Source organism: Phycodurus eques, chromosome 10 (assembly GCF_024500275.1).
Source record: "Phycodurus eques isolate BA_2022a chromosome 10, UOR_Pequ_1.1, whole genome shotgun sequence".
In the NCBI taxonomy this organism is placed as follows: domain Eukaryota; kingdom Metazoa; phylum Chordata; class Actinopteri; order Syngnathiformes; family Syngnathidae; genus Phycodurus; species Phycodurus eques.
Window position 1 is genome coordinate 5703652 of NC_084534.1, and position 19551 is coordinate 5723202.

General features: G+C 40.4%; 1 protein-coding gene across 16 annotated transcripts in view; it reads left to right on the forward strand.

The window, feature by feature from the left end:
* foxp1b (forkhead box P1b) overlaps positions 1-19551 on the forward strand; it is a 227866-nt gene that overhangs the window by 21479 nt on the left and 186836 nt on the right. For 11 of the 16 annotated variants that reach the window (XR_009769307.1, XM_061687387.1, XM_061687388.1 and 8 more), the window contains exon 3: positions 10463-10547. The exons of 4 other annotated variants lie outside the window; for them this stretch is intronic. The gene's annotated coding sequence lies outside the window, so the exon portion shown is untranslated. The remainder of the gene's footprint in view (positions 1-10462; positions 10548-19551) is intronic. One more of the 16 variants, XM_061687384.1, reaches the window with a different exon arrangement.

Sequence of the window (19551 nt, forward strand, 5' to 3'; positions counted from 1 at the left end):
TGACTCTCCATACTTGGTTTTTTATGTCCTAAATGTTTATTTTTGTCATAGTGGCTTTTGTTGTCATACTACAGTGGCTCCTATTACCGGAGGCAAATTCCTTGTGTCTTGTAACATACTTGGCCAATAAAGCTGATTCTGATTCAAATTTTTATTTATTTATATATTTTGTACATAATGTTCTTGTAGTGTATAAAATAGTGTATAAAACTTATTTAAACATTTGGTAAATTAAGTGTTATCTGGACTTGACCCCTTGAAAATTAGTAGCATGATTAGATAAGGTACATTTTGTATTTGTGTTTTTTACTTCCTAAATCTGAATCAAATGCATGAGGTCAATAGTGAGAATGTTTTGTTACTAGATTCACAGAGAGACGGTGGTGAGGTTACAGGCACGCATAAGAATGTTGTTATGGCAGCTTAAACTGAGGAAACTGAGAATGTAGTGACAGAGGATGACAATATTTGTCAGCAGCTTTTGTATAGTACACACTTTTATGTTTTTGTGTGGTTGGTCCATGGTCTAGTGTAAAGCTGTTTGACCTCAACATTTAGGTTTTAAATTTTTTGAAATGATTTATTTCTTTAAGATCATAGGGATGTTTACCCAACAACCATTTTGTGCACTTTTCTGCACTGCCAATCTGAAATATTGTCCTGTTTTTGAATAAAGGGATATAAATTATTTTTTTAAAAACCGATTCATCGAATAATTGAAATAGAAAATTGACAGATTAAACGATTAAAATAATTGTTTGTTGTAGCGCTGCGTGGATATAAAACAGATTGTACATTACGCTACATTACAGTGTACCCAACAACATTGTAATTTTTTTTTTAAAACTGGTTATATTACCAGATAATTATTAATGGTATTTTTCTACTGGATATTTGTGTTTCATGGTATTTCTTTTATTTTTTAAAATTGCTATTGTTTTAATGTAATTTTAAGGAACACTACTTTATTGGGATGTATTTTGTTGTCTGGATATAAAATCTTGTCCATCTCAGCACAGCACTTTACCAACATTATTTTGGCTTTCACACCATCCTTTCATGGGTGGAGGTACAATATCGCGCTCTCTCAAATAATTAAGCCCATCTCCAGCCACAAAAGGTCAACAATTGAATCTTCGCCTCTGACGATTAAGGAATAATGCAGAAAAAGAAATGACCTTGTCTGAATAAAATTGTATTCAAATTACCATGCAGCTAATGGAAATTGGGGCAAAATGTGTTCATTGATATACTACAGTAATTGCGTTCTTAGATGGTAAATTGGCTTTCACTTTTATAGCGCTTTTCTACCTTCAAGGTAGTCAAATTGCTTGAACACTGTGTCGTCATTCACTTGCTGATGACGCAGCATCAGGGTTCAGTATCTTGAACAAGGACACTTTGACATGATCACAAGGGCTGAAGATCAAACCCACAACCTTTGGGTTGGGAAACAGCCACTCTAATAGCCGAGCCAACTACAGCGGCTGAAATAAGTCTTTAACACGTCACTTTTTTTCTCACTAAATATACTTCCAAAGGTGCTATTGACCTGAAGATTTCACCAGGTGTTGGAAACAACCCAAGTAATCCATATATCCAAAGAAACTTGAATAAGGTCAGAAATGAGGTTGTGTGTAAAAATTTGACATGACACATGGAAAAAGTATTGAACGCAGAAATGGAGGTGCAAAAAAGGCATGGAAAGCCAAGACACCTAAAATCTATCAATAAACAACAATCCAGCCTCTTGTCAGTGCAAATGAATATCAGCTGGTTCAGTCCTAATTGATGGCCTACAAAAAGGTCTCATTGCCAAGATGTGAGTCAAGACACATCTCATGATGAGTAAGAGCAGAGAGCTGTCTCAAGACCATTGCAAACTAATTGTTGCAAAACAGCGATGGCATTGATTATAGACACATATCTAAGCTTCTGGATGTTCTGGTAAGCACGGTTGGGGCCATAATACGTAAGTGGAAAGCCATTTATACCACACTAGATTTGCCTCAATCAGGTGCTCCTCGCAAGATTTGTGACAGAGGAGTGCAAAGAATAATCAGAGGAGTTGTCCGAGAGCCAAGGACGCACCTGTGGTGAGCTTCAGAAAGACCTGGAATTAGCAGGTACTGCTGTCACAAGGAAAACAGTGAGTAATGTACTCTGCCGCCATGGCATGTATGGACGCTCACTACGCAAGACCCCATTCCTGGAAAAAGAAGCTTGTCAAAGCTCGTTTAAAGTTTGCTGAACAACATTTGGACAAGCCAGTTATGTACTGGGAGAATATAGTCTGGTTGGATGAGAGCAAAATTTAACTGTTTGGATGCCATAATGAACACCACGTTTGGAGGAGAAATGGGACTGCACATCACCCTAAGAACACCATACCAACAGTGAAGGTCAGAGGTGGGAACATGATGGTGTGGGGCTGCTTTTCAGCAAATGGCACTGGTAAACTTCACATTATTGAAGGAAGGATGAATAGGCAAATATACCGAGATATTCTTGACAAAAATCTGCTGCCATCTACGAGGATGATGAAAATGAAACGAGGGTGGACGTTTCAGCAGGATAATAATCCAAAACATACTTCCAAGGAAACTCATTTGGTTTCAAAGAAAAAAAATAAAGCTGCTAGAATGGCCCAGCCAATCACCTGACTTGAATCCAATTGAAAATCTATGGAAAGAAATTAAACTCAAGGTCCATAAAAGAAGCCCATGGAACCTTCAAGATTTTAAGACTACTTGTGTGGAGGAATGGGCCAGAATCACACCAGAGCAATGCATGTGACTAGTTTCTTCATACAGGAGGCGTCTTGAAGCTGTCATTGCAAACAAAGGGTTTTGTACAAAGTATTAAATAAATACCAGTTGGTGTGTTCAATAAATTTTCCCTGTGTCATTTAACATTATTACACACAACTTAATTTCTGATTTTATATGTTCTACTTTCTTTGTATGTCTGGATTACTTTGGTTGTTCCAAACATCTGGTGAAATTTTCATGTCAATAGCACATTTGGAAATATATTTGAGAAAAATGGTGACGTGTTAAATACTTATTTCAGCCGCTGTATACAGGACATGAGAACATTTTTACTCCACCAGATTTTATCTGTAGTAGTTCTGCCATGTTATGCATCTATTTTCCCCCTCTTTTGCATGCTCATCCCGCTCATGAAATACAAATTTGTTGTGAACTAATATAAGATCAGTATCCCCCTCCCCCCCCACCCCCTTTGATTGCATAACAACTTCAGAGGTTCATGTTAGGGAGAGGGGGCAAAATGTCAGAACATTAATTCTGAACTGCAAAATGCTTGTAGCTATTCTGGTATTTAATGGAAGGGGCATTAGTATATGTTTTTATTGCTGTTGTATTTTGTGGAATGTTACTGTTGTTGTTTCTGTAATTAATAATAATAATAAAAAATAATTTGGATTAATGTTAAAAATTCAAGTTGAAAAACTCATAAAGTTGCTTGGCTTTTTCACTGTCACCTTGTAATTGTTTCTGTGTCATAAGCAGGTATCACTAGTGCTGCAAAATGGAAATGCTTTGAGTCATCTCTTTTGGAGAATTGGCTCTCTATCACACTTTGACATTCTTTTAAAAGGGAAAAGGGAGATGAATTTTGCCCATAAAGGCTGTATCACAAGGGCTTTTTATCCTAAATGGCTTGGGGAATTGTTATCTGTGGGAAGTGTGTCCTGCCTCTATCGTGTTCAATCAAGTGTCCACTTAGCTGTGACTAGGAGTAATTGTTCCCAAGTGGGCCACACACTGACCTGTTAATGTCTGCTATGACCCTCTAACCTTGTCAGCACGTCTTGGGGAGGAGTTTAAATCATGTGGATTTCTGTCGTGTCTTTACCCCACCGGGTCAAGTGGGCATCGGCCCAGAAAGACCACTCTCTTGTAATTGTTCCCAGCACCATGGGATAGTTCAGGGTGTTCCTAAAGATCAACACTTATTAGATGTCTTACTGGGAGTGGCGTTACTTAACAGGTCAAGCCATAGATCCGATGCAATACCAATGTCCTTCAATGCAGTCACAGCAACTGATGCTTATGGATTATAACTTTTTCGTTCGCTCAAACCAAAGTATGACGTTGAAAGGGGGGGATCTACGTTGCATTCAAAATTATTATTCAAATAATAGTTCCTAAATAGTTGTATAAATGACAGTCCGCATAATTTTCAGTCAACTGTCAGAATATAATTCAAATGTTTTGAACAAACCTCCCAATGATAACAGTATTTATTTTATCTTTTTTAGATAAAAAAAAACTTAAAATGCACTGTTCTTGAGTTTCAAGACAAAGAAGTGAAAATAGTCTCATGCTTGAAAGATGATTTTGTTAATGAAAACACAGTTCTTCTTTTGGCACCCTGGAAGATAGTGGTATGTCAGAAACTTCACATAGCCTTTCATAGGTCATTTTCACACCTTCAGGGACTCTAAAGGGTCTGACAGGCTCGCTCCCTGGCATGTCTCTGGCTAAATACAATATGTACAATGTGTGTTTTTAGAGAGTTTCTTCTTGAAGATCTTTGCAGGATGTCAGAATAGCCTCCCAGAGCTGCCGTTTGGATGTCAACTGCCTGCCATTCTCAACGATCTTTTGCTTGAGGATGCTTCAAAGGTTCTAAGTAGGGTTGAGGTCAGTGGAGGGTGGGGCCACAACATGACTTTCTCTCCTTTTTATCACAATGTGAGTTGGATTGGACCCAAGAGCAGACTGAGGCGGAGGGATTTGATTTTGAATAGTTTATTGCATGTTGACACAGGGTAAGGATATCCGAGGCGGGGAGTGGACCGGCAGGGAAGCGGGAACAGGAGCAGGTGGAGTGGCTTGGCGCCCCAGCTGGAGCAGGTAGCGAGGCGAGGAGGGCACGGGAGGAACGCTGGAGACTGGAAAGAACACAATCGGGTGAATACAGTAGCGGGTCGTAGGATAGCTACTGTCATACCACAAAAACCTGGAAGTACAAGAGTCGGCCGGTGAGTCACAGAAAAGTGTCAATACTCAGGCAAAGGCTGTAGAACTTGAGAGGCTTTAAATGCAGGCAGTAATCAGTGCTGCTTGAAGACAGGTGCGCTGCACAGGTGATCCTGATTGCTAAGGAGACCGAGGGGGAAAGGGAGAGACAAGGCACATGGCGCCACACAAGCCCCGAATGTGGAAGTGCAAGTACCCCCCTCTCAACGGACGCCCCCTGGCATCCTACCAGGTTTCCCTGGGTCTCTAAAAAGGGAGTCGTCCAATATGACCTCGTGTGAAATCCAGGATCGTTCTTCCTGGCCATATCACTCCCAGTCCACCAAAAATTTTAATCCTCTGAGACAGACAGGGGAGAGGGAGAGACAAGGCAACGACGCCACCCAAGCTCCAAAAGAGGAACTGCAGGGCATGGATCATGACACTTTTATGCCTATAGCAGCAATTGATGCAGAGGTATTTGTCCACTAATGAGTGCAGTTAAAGCCTGCATGGTCCAGATGGATGGACGAGTGGATGGTTGGTGGAAGGCCACCGTGTCCCAACAAGGCTGTGAGGTTGGCAGGGAGGTGGCGAACCTGCGGAGTCATGTATTTGGCCGGAAGCATGCCGTGGAGAGAGTTTGTCGGCCTGTTTAGCGTCCCTGAATGTGTGAAAATGACCTGAAAAGTATGCGGACTTTCTGATTTCTTTCATGATACCAAAAGAAGAACCATGCTTTCATTAACAAAATCATCTTCAAGCATGACAATGCACCATCTGTAAGATATTCAAGCAGAAACTTTCCTAAAATTCACAAGTTTAATAGTCGTCAGAAGGGTTCCTATGTCAAAATGTAACTTGACTTATGTTTTTGATTGAAATAGCTTTTGATTTAATTAAATATGACGTAATGCTGCAAATTCAATAGACTATGACTTTTTAGTTCTTTAAAACATGTCAAATATCTTGAAAATTTGTTGTGCATAATTAAGAACACTGCATTCCCCCCCCCCCCCAATAAAAATAATTGTCATTGGAATGTTTGCTCAAAACCAGAATTATATTCTAATGGTTGATGACTTCAATATACAACCCCAATTCCAATGTAGTTGGGACATTGTGTTAAACATAAATAAAAACAGAATACAATGATTTGCAAATCATGTTCAACCTATATTTAATTGAATACACTAAAAAGACAAGATATTTCATGCTCAAACTGATAAACTTTATTGTTTTTAGCAAATAATCGTTAACTTAGAATTTTATGGCTGCAACACGTTCCAAAAAAGCTGGGACAGGGTCATGTTTACCACTGTGTTACATCACCTTTTCTTTTAATAACATTCAATAAACGTTTGGGGACTGAGGACACTAATTGTTGAAGCTCTGTAGGTGGAATTCTTTCCCATTCATGGTTGATGTACAGCTCCAGCTGTTCAACAGTCCGGGGTCTCTGTTGTCGTATTTTACGCTTCATAATGTGCCACACATTTTCAATGGGACACCGGTCTGGACTGCAGGCAGACCAGTCTAGTACCCGCACTCTTTTACTACGAAGCCACGCTGTTGTAATGTGAATGTGGTTTTGGATTGTCTTACTGAAATAAGCAGGGGCGTCCATGAAAAAGACGTTGCTTGGATGGCAGCATGTTTCTCCTAAACCTATATGTACCTTTCAGCATTAATGGTGCCTTCACAGATGTGCAAGTTACCCATGCCATTGGCACTAACACAGCCCCATACCATCACAGATGCTGGCTTTTGAACTTTGGGTCCATAACAGTATGGATGGTTCTTTTCCTCTTTGTCCCGAAGGACATGACAATTTCCAAAAACAATTTGAAATGTGGACTCGTCGGATCACAGAACAATTTTCCTCCTTGCATCCGTCCATCTTAGATAAGCTCGGGCCCAGAGAAGCCGGCGGCGTTTATGGGTGGTGTTGATAAATGGCTTTTGCTTTGCATAGTAGAGTTTCAAGTTGCACTTACGGATGTAGCGCCACACTGTATTTACTGACATTGGTTTTCTGAAGTATTCCTGAGCCCATGTGGCGATATCCTTTCCACATTGATGTCGGTTTTTGATGCAGTGCCCCCTGAGGGATCGAAGGTCACGGGCATTCAATGATGGTTTTCGGCCTTGCCTCTTACATGCAGGGATTTCTCCAGATTCTCTGAACCTTTTGATGATATTATGGACCGTAGATGATGAAATCCCTAAATTCCTTGCAATTCTACGTTGAGGAACATTGTCCTTAAACTGTTCAACTATTTTCCCACGCATTTGTTCACAAAGAGGTGAACCTCGCCCCATCTTTGCTTGTGAATGACTGAGCAATTCAGGGAAGCTCCTTTTATACCCAATCATGGCACCCACCTGTTCCCAATTAGCCTGTTCACCTGTGGGATGTTCCAAACAGGTTTTGATGAGCATTCCTCAACTTTCTCAGTCTTTTTTGCCACCTGTCCCAGCTTTTTTGGAACATCTTGCAGCCATAAAATTCAAAGTTAATGATTATTTGCTCAAAACAATAAAGTTTATCAGTTTGAACATTAAATATCTTGTCTTTGTTGTGTATTAAATTAAATACAGGTTGAACATGATTTGCAAATCATTGTATTCTGTTTTAACACAACATCCCAACTTCATTGGAAATTGGGGTTGTAGTTGCAGTACCCTGAATATTAAAGTGCCCCAAAACATAAATCCTTTTTTTGTTTTTAAATACATTAAATGTTTGAATATACGTGCTGAAAATGTGTGCAAAGACAGAGAATAATATAGTACCGAATTGTTGAAATATGGCTTAAAACACTTTTTTAACTTCTAAATTTTCCTGATTTTGTGGGTGGGGCTAAAAACTATCCTCGTGACATCAAGAGATTTGGGCGAATACTGTCCGTCCCCCACTATATACAGCGTAATCACCAAGCGCCCATTCGGTAGAACTGCCACTTCCTCATTCCTAATGGACCCAATTCTACTAGTATAGTATGCAGTTAGCTATCAAAGTATGCCCTCAACTCAGAAAAAAATTATCTTCCCTGAAGTGTAATGTGTTTGGTCTTATCTTGGCTAACAATGTCTCTGCTGTCTGGCCCCTCGCGCGTTGTGTTGCGATGCAGCAGTGAACCGCACAGGATCCGCCAGACCGCAGCCTCACGCCAGCCCGACAGTGGTTGGAGTACACGGCAAAGGTCCTGCGTAATGGCGAAAGGCTTTCAGCCACTCGCATCGCGGGCGAGGAAGAGGAGGGGAAAAAAATAAAAACATCTGGCTGTGGCCGCCGAAGGCAGAAAATCGCAATGCGTGCACCATGGATGATTCCAAACACACAGCCCCCCTCCCTCCTTGTGGCATGTTGCGGTTGTTGAGTCCCTCTTTGGATTAACACCCCACCCACTGAATTTCAACAGAAACAAAGGGGCCGAATGACTCTCTGCAGCCCGTGAAAGCATGTGCTATGTGCATCGCTGGCAGGCAGAGGAGCTGCAATAGAAGTACAGTATTTGATTGACAGCTGGAGGCAGGAGTACCTAGCGACACGCCCAGTGTCTTAAAGTTCAAAGAATATCTTGACCATTTTGAAGCCTGATTTCAAGTACTTTGCGATTTATTTTTATAATTTTTTTATTAATTCATTCATTGTGCGGGTTGTTAACGTTGCTCTTTTCTTTGGTGTGTCGAATTTACAAGACATTTTTTTGGGCCTGTTTTGTGGCATTTTAAAAGAACTCCAACTTCAATGTGCAAAAAAAACCCAAAACAAAAAAAAACACTATTTCCTCGATAAAGCTTGTCATCATTTCACGAATAGCATCATGCCAAGAACCCAAAACGCTAGATGGCCTCCATTGCTAACCGTTGTTTAATCCGTCACATTCATGCTCCTTTGTAAACCCATTGGCCTGTATTTGTATGATGCCAATTGCTATCTTGTCTGCACACACTGCAGCGGAACCCAGACTATTCTGGGTTGACTATTCTTCTATTTTACCACTGCAAGCGGAATGATTTTAGGAATTTTTCTTTTTCTTCAAATCAAGCTTCAGTGCAGCATTCACTGTCACAGTAATATTTACAAAACACATCAAAACATAAGCTATTACTGTAATAATGCAATGACACAAAAGGCTGTGTGAGGCGGTCCTTTTTAAATTTTTTTAAATTGGTTCAATAAAGTAATAACTACCACCTCAATTTGAGCACCTGCTGTCATATATTCATTCATTCATTCATCTTCCGTTCCGCTTATCCTCACTCGGGTCGCGGGCGTGCTTGAGCCTATCTCAGCAATCTTCGGGCGAGAGGGAGTCCACTTTTTTATTGATCCAAGGTGAAGGGACATCACCAACGAAGAACATGCACTTTTGATGGACTTGTAAATACAGTTGTGTAGCCATAAATCCATGGGGTATGGCCGCCTGTCGGGATCAACATATTTTTGGAAGTACTGACAAGCATGCAGCCGAGTAATCAGAAGGGTGTTATCTTGGGCCAATCACAGGCCCAAGAATGTGGACAGGCTGTGGAAACATGGGTACAAACAGGGATGGTTGAATTCCTCTCTGGTGAAGTATGAAGAGTTGGGACGTCGGACTTTGTTTTGTTGTTTGTCTGGTTGAAAACCGACCCAGTGAAACCAAGGCATGTTTTTGCCATAGAAAATGCCAATTAACCTGTGATGTTTAGACTTTGTACTTTAACTAATTCACTTCACTGCCTCATTTCCATGATTTGATCTCGATTCTGAAACAAGTAGAGTTTTGCCATCACTTGTTTAGCTGGCCATGATCGAGTGTCCTGGTAAATTATTTAGTTAAAAAAATGTTATCAGGTTGTCCCTTTTTTTATAGTACATTAAATCAATGTCTCTAATATAATGTAAGTCACTGAATTGTGGGAGCACATACATCAGTGTCCTGTATTAGTCAAACTATCGTGATATTATTTTGTTATTGCAGCTATCCGGATTTGTTAATTTGTTTTTGTTTTGAACATGTATGTAAAAAGAATAACTATCTTCAATAGGTATTTTATCAATCTTTAAAAGCACAGCAATGTCAAGTGACATTTGACACACAGCATCTGATCACACAGCTATATGCAAAATAGTGTGTGGTCTGCATCAAAAAATAAATAAATGGTATGAGTCACTTTGTGGCATTCCATTGTCTTACAGTGAGGAATGAATCCGTTTCTGTGATTAAAATAACCCTTGTTGCTAAAATTGGTTTGATAAGCTGCTTCTAATGTCACAATAATTATGCATGGTGGCCAGGAACAATTTGTCAAATAGTTGTGACAAAAGATCATGTTTAATTTTGCTCTTTTATATGTAATTTCTAGGCTCAGGAAAGTACTGTAGGGGTTTCCCCCCACCTTTTTTACTTCCTGTTTGTAATTGTTGTATCGCTTCCTTCCCTCCTTTCTCCTTGCTCTCTCTCTGTATTGTGTCCTCTTAGAAGTGTCAATGTTCTTGGACGAAGACAGAAAACTCATTTCTGATTGGAGGAATGAGTACCTTGAAATTCAGCACATGTGATTTGGGTATGTAACAAGTACCCTACTCTTCTTTCTAACAGGAATGGATTTAGATTTCAATTGACTGATTACTGATGTTTTTTGTTAACCAGGTGTCTGTTTTTTTTCTGTTATTTTCTATAAACCTCTCAATGTATGCCCATGGCTCAGATTTTTGTTCATATTATACATTTTTGCCCATTTATAGTAAAATGGTGACCGAAAAGCTGGTCAAGCTTAGCACCCCTCCCAAAGCCCGCGAGCAGGCGTACCATTCCAGCAGGGTTTATGTGCTCTGTGGCACTTTGTCCATCAGCCGTGTGCGAAAGTTGGTCCGTCGGACTGGGTGGTGTTAGACAGTGGCAACTAACAAAAGGATCTCGCCCAGTTACGGGTTACGGATTCAGTTGCTAGGCACTAGCCGGTCCAGTTTGCAGAATTGTTTGACATGCAAATTTGGACCTACGGTGAACAAACTAAGACATTTTGACCACAAAAAGTAAAGCTTTCAGTCAAGATTGCACACATTTCTTTCCCACATAAAGCATTAAGTGTGCCTGGTATTGAAAAAATGTTTTGAGTCACCATTACAATGCACAAATGTGTCGAACAGCCAATTGACAGCTAAGGCGTGGATGGTTTGGATAACACATTTTTGGCCTTTGTGATTGCCAAAGTTGTCCGTGCCTGATGTGGATGCACACTATCTGGCATTTATCTTCTGGATATATCCAGTATGGAGATGATGTTTGGTGTATGTAAGTTAGCTTTGGAATCAAAATTTCCTTAATTGTCACAAATAAAAGGTAGAAATTGTTTGACATCTCTGATACCCACACTGTCTGCAAGTAATGGGCAGTTATGGAAGCGACCAAAATTAGATTATACAACTTCTGTCTCTAAATCCCCATATCTCCATTTACGTTCATCTTCAGTAATGCTTTACTCCCGTAACTATTGGACTAGTAGTTTTTTTTTTTTTAAACTTTTGTTGCTACTGAAGGAGAAAAGTAATTTTGCAGCAAGTTATATAAGTATTAATGGCAATGACAACATTTAGACAAATACTGAAGGGATGCTGATTTGTGCTAATCCAAATCGTTAGGGCTTGACAGACATTTGTGTTCCTTTGAGTGCCATTCCAGTTTGTTCCTCTTGTTACCTTCATATGACCTGTGAACCCTTAATGGGTGAACACATTCTCTATTTGGCTCCTTGCTAGCCATGCCGTCAGTTGCTGCTGTCCCCCTGATCAGGAGAAAATGTGACATTTGTGAAAAGTAATGGAATCTGCAATTAAATATGTGACTCTGGAGATGAGTCTATCTGCTCCCTTCTTCCCCATGTACTACCTTCTCAGCAGTAAGGGTGCATGTTGCCTCAATGATAAATCCGGCAGCAGGCCTTTCACTATGCTGAGTGTCCCAGTCTCCATGTTTTTGTTTGTTTTTCAGTTATGCTTCACTAGCCTCACCCGTTTCTGGCTCTTGCAGAAAATGTCTGTTATGAATATCTCCATTAAAAAAATAAAATAAAAATACTTTAAAGAATACCATTTGAGACTACAACATTGCTCCTGATTAAATTACTAATGGGCTGTGTAGCATATCTTTTCTCTCAATAGATTTGTGTTCCAGTTAAACATGTTTTTAAGAGCTAGTCTAAGTGAGAAAGCAGCATTGGTCAGATTAATGCATGGATGAGAAGAGGGTCATATCTTTCTGCTCCTTTTGCACGGCTGCCCCGCCATGACACTTTAATGCCTCATTTGTAGGCTCTGGTCAGTGGCTTGAGTCTGTGATCTGTTACCATAAAAGGCAGCTTTTCTCTCTCTGATGATGGGGCACTTATTTGTGGGTACTACCACTCCCCCTCTATGGACTGTCTATATAGGAGGACATGTATCAAGTGGATAGTTAGATTGGTGTGAAAAAGTGTTTGCCCCCTTCCTGATTGTTTTTTTTTTTTTTTTTTTTTTTTTTTTTTTTGCATGTTTGTCACACTTAAATGTTTCCCATCATCAAACAAATTTAAGTCAAGACAACATGAGTAGACACAAAATACAGTTTTTAAATTCTTTTTTTATTATTAAGGGAGGGAAAAAAATCCAAACCTACATGGTCCTGTGTGAAAATGTGATTGCCTCCTCAACCTAATAACTGGTTGGGCCACCCTCTGTAGCAACAACTGCAATCAAGAGTGTGCGATAACTTGAAATGAGTCTCTTACAGCGCTGTGGAGGAATTTTGGCCCACTCATCTTTGCAGAATTGTTTTAATTCAGCCATATTGGAGGATTTTCGAACATGAAGTGCCTTTTTTGAGGTCATGCCACTCCATCTCAATAGGATTCAGGTCAGGACTTTGACAAGGCCACTCCAAAATCTTTTGTTTTTCTTCAGCCGTTCAGAGGTTCCTTTCAGCTTGAGGGCACAACATATGGCTGGACATTCTCCTTGAGGATTTTTTGGTCGACAGCAGAAATCATGGTTCCATTTATCCCAGCAAGTCTTCCAGGTCCTGAAGTAGAAAAACAGCCTAGACCATCACACTACCACCACCATACTTTTCTGTTGGAATAATGTTCTTTTTCTAAAGTGGTGTTACTTTTACGTCTGATGCCTTCCAAAAAGTTTAACTTTTGTCTCATCAGACCACAGAATATTTTCCCAAAAGTCTTAAGGATCGTCAAGATGCCATCTGGCAAAATTGAGACGAGCCTAAATGTTCTTTTGCTCAGCAGTGGTTTTTGTCTTGGAACTCTGCCATGTGGTATTATTAAAAAACATTTAAAAACTGAATTTTGTGTTTACTTGTGTTGTCTTTGACTAATAATTAAATTTGTTTGATGATGGATAACATTTTTTGACAAACATGCAAAAAAATAAGAAATCAGGAAGGGGGGAAACACTTTTTTCACACCACTGTACTGTTTATCCCATCAGAATAGATCATAAACAAAAACCTCCTCTGCCATTTTGCTTACTAAAGCTAGTTGAAAAGGACATTTACACTGTGAAAGCACATTTACACTGTGAAAGCAGGTCGGTGAAAGCACTTCCCTTGAACTTGTGGAGGAGTGTTTCTTGTCAACACTGGGTGGACAGAGATGCAGGATGTCCAGGTCAAGGTTTGGGCATGTCTCGTTTCTTCTCATTCTAGTCACACCCTGTGTGTGTCTGCAGCACAGTTTTGAGTCCTTGGCAGACAAGCCAATGTTGACTTGGCACTGCATGCTTTGGTTTACAATCACTAAACCATTTCATTATATTTTCCCATTCTGTTGTTGAATTCTATACCAGGCACTGTCGGCCATAAATTGTAGCAGCTTTTTATAATCAGCTCCATTTTTATTTTTTTCATGATGAAATATTAATGGTAAACGGTTGCTTCGATTTGTCTTGTTCTTGGCTGCCAATGATTCTTTTGAACAAGCAACCAGATGACTTCCTTGCTCCACCACACCTTATAAAGAAAACTGCAATGTCTCAACTATGCTCACCAACATCCTGCTAAACAAATATACTGTAATTCTATTCCTCTTGGCTCTATTTGTTTTCCACTGATGCAGATGGTTTGCCTTCATTGTGTCATATAGATGAAAATGCTCGGGGAAGAATAGGGAGAGAAGCTTACTCCATTAGTGTCATTTCAATAGCTTATTAGATAAGTCTGACTGATAGATGCAGAAAATTGTTTTAATTGTATAATTTCTGTGGTTAACCAGTTGTGCAATAAAAGAGCTGCAATGTGGGTGCAGGCCAGGGAAGAGCAGCATTTGGCCTGGATGTTCTTATGTTGCCTTTGTACAGAAAAAGAACAACAATTGGAGGTCTTTTAGATCAAGCGTAAACACAACCACAGTCACAGGGACTCAGACCTCCCCTAAGGCAGGTTCAGATGAGCTCAGTTAGATGCTGCCCTTTAATAATGTGACCAGTGAATCTCCTCGGGTAAAGAGAACAGCGCCTTTAACTGTCTGATCAAGAGGGCACAAGTTTATGGCTCAGTAAACCCTGCACCTCGAAGAGAGAGAGACTCAAAATAGTCAGTCCAATTTCAGTATCTTATAAACACAATACAATAAACGGATGATATCATACAATTTCTACACAAATTTCTATGCAGCATATTTTGTCTTAACATTGGGGAGGTCTACTGAATCATAAATGTATATTGATAATTTTAAGGTATTTATTAAAGGTAGTGTATTGCAATAAGCATCCATTTTAATTGGTGGATGTTCTTGGTGGTCAAGGCAAAAACCAGACCAAATCCTGACGTGCTGCAGAGTGCAGTGGATGACAAACAAGGATGGAGCTCATTCAAGTGTTTGAAAACATTAAAATAAGCACTTGGGGGACTGCCAGCATGGAAGCTTTAACTTGAAGGAGTTAAAGTTAAGGTCAAAACTACAGAATTTGAAGCGAACAATGTTCTGTGTCAAGCGTTCTTATTGATTGATTGACTGATGATATTCTTTGAGAACAAATAAACTTGTATCAAGATAGTCTTTCATAGTTGAAGAACTATTAAAACTGTGTTGGGGGAAAACATACAGTAAATATTGCACTGAAGCTGTTGCACATGGCTTTGAACCTCTTATCTAATACACTCCACACGGTGGACCATCAACTAGTGATATTCCTACTTCAGTGAATGTCTCCGATGGATAATGTGATAATGAAAGTTGAAAGGAAGGACATGGGTATAGAATTAAGCCTGGGAAACCGGTCAGGGCAGGAGAATACATATGGAGCTGTGAGCGCTTTGGCTAAAAGCAAATTAAACCTCCATTTGCCACCTCCTTTGCCTTTCTGCGCTTTTCCTGTTTGGACTTGAAGGTGATTCAGAGCCAAGGTGGTGACAGTTAACGGAAGCTACGCAGAGGAGAGAGTATTTATTTACAGTGAGGCGCAGTGATGCTTGCTCAGGATGCGGTTTTATGCAGGATGCACCCCCCTCCCAAAAAAACAAAACAAAACAAACATCCAAGCCCACACCTCATTTTATCTTTCGAATCTCCACCCTTACACTACAATCCCCAAGTTTGATAATGAATGGGAATTGTGTCGGTGGGGGGAGGAGGGGATTGCCCTCCGTATTGTGTAACTGTCAAGGTCTGGACACAGCCAGGAGAGAGCTCACTCAAATTGCCTTCCTGCTTGGCCCAGCAAGTGGCATTGATGTCACCACACGTCACAAGAAAAAAATCAAGTGCAAAACATACAGAAACATAATATTTGGGTAGTATATTGTACAACTCAAATTCCAATGAAGATGGGACGTTGTGTTAAACATAAATAAAAACAGAATACAATGATTTACAAATCATGTTCGACCTATATTTAATTGAATACACAACAAAGACAAGATATTTAATGTTCAAACTGATAAACTTGATTGTTTTTAGCAAATAATCATGAACATAGAATTTTATGGCTGCAACACGTTCCAAAAAAGTTGGGACAAGGTCATGATTACCACTGCGTTACATCACCTTTTCTTTTAACAACATTCAATAAACGTTTGGGAACTGAGGGCACTAATTGTTGAAGCTTTGTAGGTGGAATTCTTTCCCATTCTTGCTTGATGTACAGCTTCAACTGTTCAACAGTCCGGGGTCTCCGTTGTTGTATTTTACGCTTCATAATGCGCCACAGGCGGCACGGTGGACGACTGGTTAGAGTGTCAGCCTCACAGTTCTGAGGACCGGGGTTAAATCCCCGGCCCCGCCTGTGTGGAGTTTGCATGTTCTCCCCGTGCCTGCATGGGTTTTCACCGGGCACTCCGGTTTCGTCCCACATCCCCGAAACATGCATGAATTGGAGACTCTAAATTGCCCGTAGATGTGAATGTGAGTGCGAATGGTTGTTTGTTTGAATGTGCCCTGCCTGCGATTGGCTGGCAACCAGTTCAGGGTCTACCCCGCCTCCTGCCCGATGATAGCTGGGATAGGCTCCAGCACGCCTGCGACCCTAGTGAGGAGAAGCGGCTCAGAAAATGGATGGATGGAGGGATGGATGGATGGATGGATGGATGGGTGGATAATGCGCAGCACATTTTCAATGGGAGACAGGTCTGGACTGCAGGCAGGCCAGTCTAGTACCCGCACTCTTTTACTTGTACCTTTCAGCATTAATGGTGCCTTCACAGATGTGTAAGTTACCCATGCCATTGGCACTAACACAGCCCCATACCATCACAGATGCTGGCTTTTGAACTTTGCGTCCATAACAGTCCGGATGGTTCTTTTCCTCTTTGGCCCGGAGGACACGACGTCCACAATTTCCCAAAACAATTTGAAATGTGGACTCGTCGGACCACAGAACACTTTTCCACTTTGCATCAGTCCATCTTAGATGAGCTCGGGCCCAGAGAAGCCGGCGGCGTTTCTGGGTGTTGTTGATAAATTGCTTTTGCTTTGCATAGTAGAGTTTCAAGTTGCACTTACGGATGTAGCGCCACACTGTATTTACTGACATTGGTTTTCTGAAGTATTCCTGAGCCCATGTGGTGATATCCTTTCCACATTGATGTCGGTTTTTGATGCAGTGCCCCCTGAGGGATCGAAGGTCACGGGCATTCAATGATGGTTTTCGGCCTTGCCTCTTACATGCAGGGATTTCTCCAGATTCTCTAAACCTTTTGATGATGATATGGACCGTAGATGATGAAATCCCTGAATTCCTTGCAATTGTTCGTTGAGGAACGTTGTCTTTAAACTCTTGGACTATTTTCTCACGCACTTGTTCACAAAGAGGTGAACCTCGCCCTGTCTTTGCTTATGAATGACTGAGCAATACAGGGAAGCTCCTTTTATACCCAATCATGGCACCCACCTGTTCTCAATTAGCCTGTTTACCTGTGGGATGTTCCAAACAGGTGTTTGATGAGCATTTCCCAACTTTCTCAGACTTTTTTTCCACCTGTCCCAGCTTTTTTGGAACGTGTTGCAGCCATAAAATTCTAAGTGAATGATTATTTGCTAAAAACAATAAAGTTTATCAGTTTGAACATTATATATCTTTTCTTTGTAGTGTAATCAATTCAATATAGGTTGAACATTATTTGCAAATCATTGTATTCTGTTTTTATTTATGTTTAACACAACGTCCCAACTTCATAACAGACTTCAACTCCATCCATTTTCCATACTGCTTATCCTCACTAGGGTCCCGGGCGTGCTGGTGCTTATCCCATCTCACTCTTGGCGAGAGGTGGTGTACACTTTGAACTGGTCGGCAGCCAAACGCAGGGCACATATAAACAACCAACCATTCACATTCACACCTACGGGCAATTTAGAGTCTTCAATTAATCTACCATGCATGTTTTTGAAATGTGGGAGGAAACTGGAGTACCTGGAGAAAACCCACGCAGGCACGGAGAGAACATGCAAACTGGCGGATTTGAACACAGGCCCTCAGAATTGTGAAGCACATGTGCTAATCAGTCGATCACTGTGTCGCCACAATCAAAACTAGTGTAATTAAATTATTTTTCGTCATCACCCATGAATACATTACTAGCTTAACTCTTTTTACTTTTAATGGTGGCAACATAATGTCACATCAAAAGAGATGTTTTTAACATTTTTAGCTACTGTCCCCGCAACCCGACCTCGGATAAGCGGAAGAAAATGGATGAATGGATGGCAAGCAAGCAACATTTATTTCACACAAATTGTCGTATTTGTTGCACTGGTCTTTTGGTGCTGCTGCGGGTCGTGGTCCCAGCGGAACCGCGAAGCACATGTAACATCGGGGACAAGCGGTGATGCACTAGTAAGAACATCTTGTACAAGACGGATGCTAATGTTAAATGTATTCAGCGACGGCTGTTAGGGATTATGTCACAACATAGTATGAACTAACTTCAAATTCAGCAATGGACAATAAAAACTGAAAAATATTGTACTTAATATTTTCCTGGAGGATGCATTTGGGATTAGCCTTTGAAGTTGGTAGTAGTGAAAAATGAAGTGAAACAATGATTTTAGTCAATTCTTTTTCCAGAATCACAGTGCTTAAAGAGGAGGATGCTATTCATGTGGCACAGCTTGAAGTAGGCATCAGGTGCAAGTGGAGGTGGGCCTGGCTCAAGTTGGAGGCCAGAACAAAAAAAAAAAGCAAAGAAATGAGTCACATTTCATTTTAATCTTAAATTTGTACATCAACATGTACTTGAGCAGTGGAAATAAGTTTTTCTGCGTGAACAATTTTTTATTTTTTTTTTGCCAGATTGTACTATTCAGTCTCTTCCAGATTGCTTCATTTATGTTAATATCAAAAACATTCTCTGTGGGGGCCCGGGGGATCCCTCAAAAAAACTTCTCAATCATTTCATATAGCCACAGAGAACAAAATTCTCCCAAAACTCAGAGCATTTTCCCATTGCAAATGAATAGCAAAATGATCAAAAGACCCATTTTCCCTGGCATGCGTCTGGTAAACTGTAACAGACAATGCATTGCACAATATTCTGTTTACGTTTGTGACCTTTTTATTTTTTTATAGAACCTTAATGCACACATTACTGGACAGTTAGACAAACACAGAACAATATAGCACAAAAAGGTCAGAACAAACCAACAACCAGTCAACAAAATAAGACAAAAGACAAAATAGATGGAGTTTTAGCTAGGGGTGTTGAGCAAGGCATATTTGGGGGTGTTTCTTTGGGAGAGAAAAAGGCATTTAGAAAAAAGGATGATGAAGGCAATATATAAAATCCATATCAATCTACCTTTGCAGTTTCTCTACTCAGGTTGCTATCTTTCCACATTTTAGCATACCGACTGTTATAATGTTAGCATACACTCCTTGAAGTCTCACTGCCCTTTGCACAATGGTCATTGCACCGGACTATTGCAATATTAGTCGTTCGAACTGCTCTAAGTGCTAGAGGACTCTGCATCTTTTTGCACAATTGTTTTTTGTCAATGTCTTGATGTCCCCAAAGTGTTCTGTAAATTGACTGTCTGTTGTAGTAGAGCGGCTCCAACTACCGGAGACAAATTCCTTTGGTGT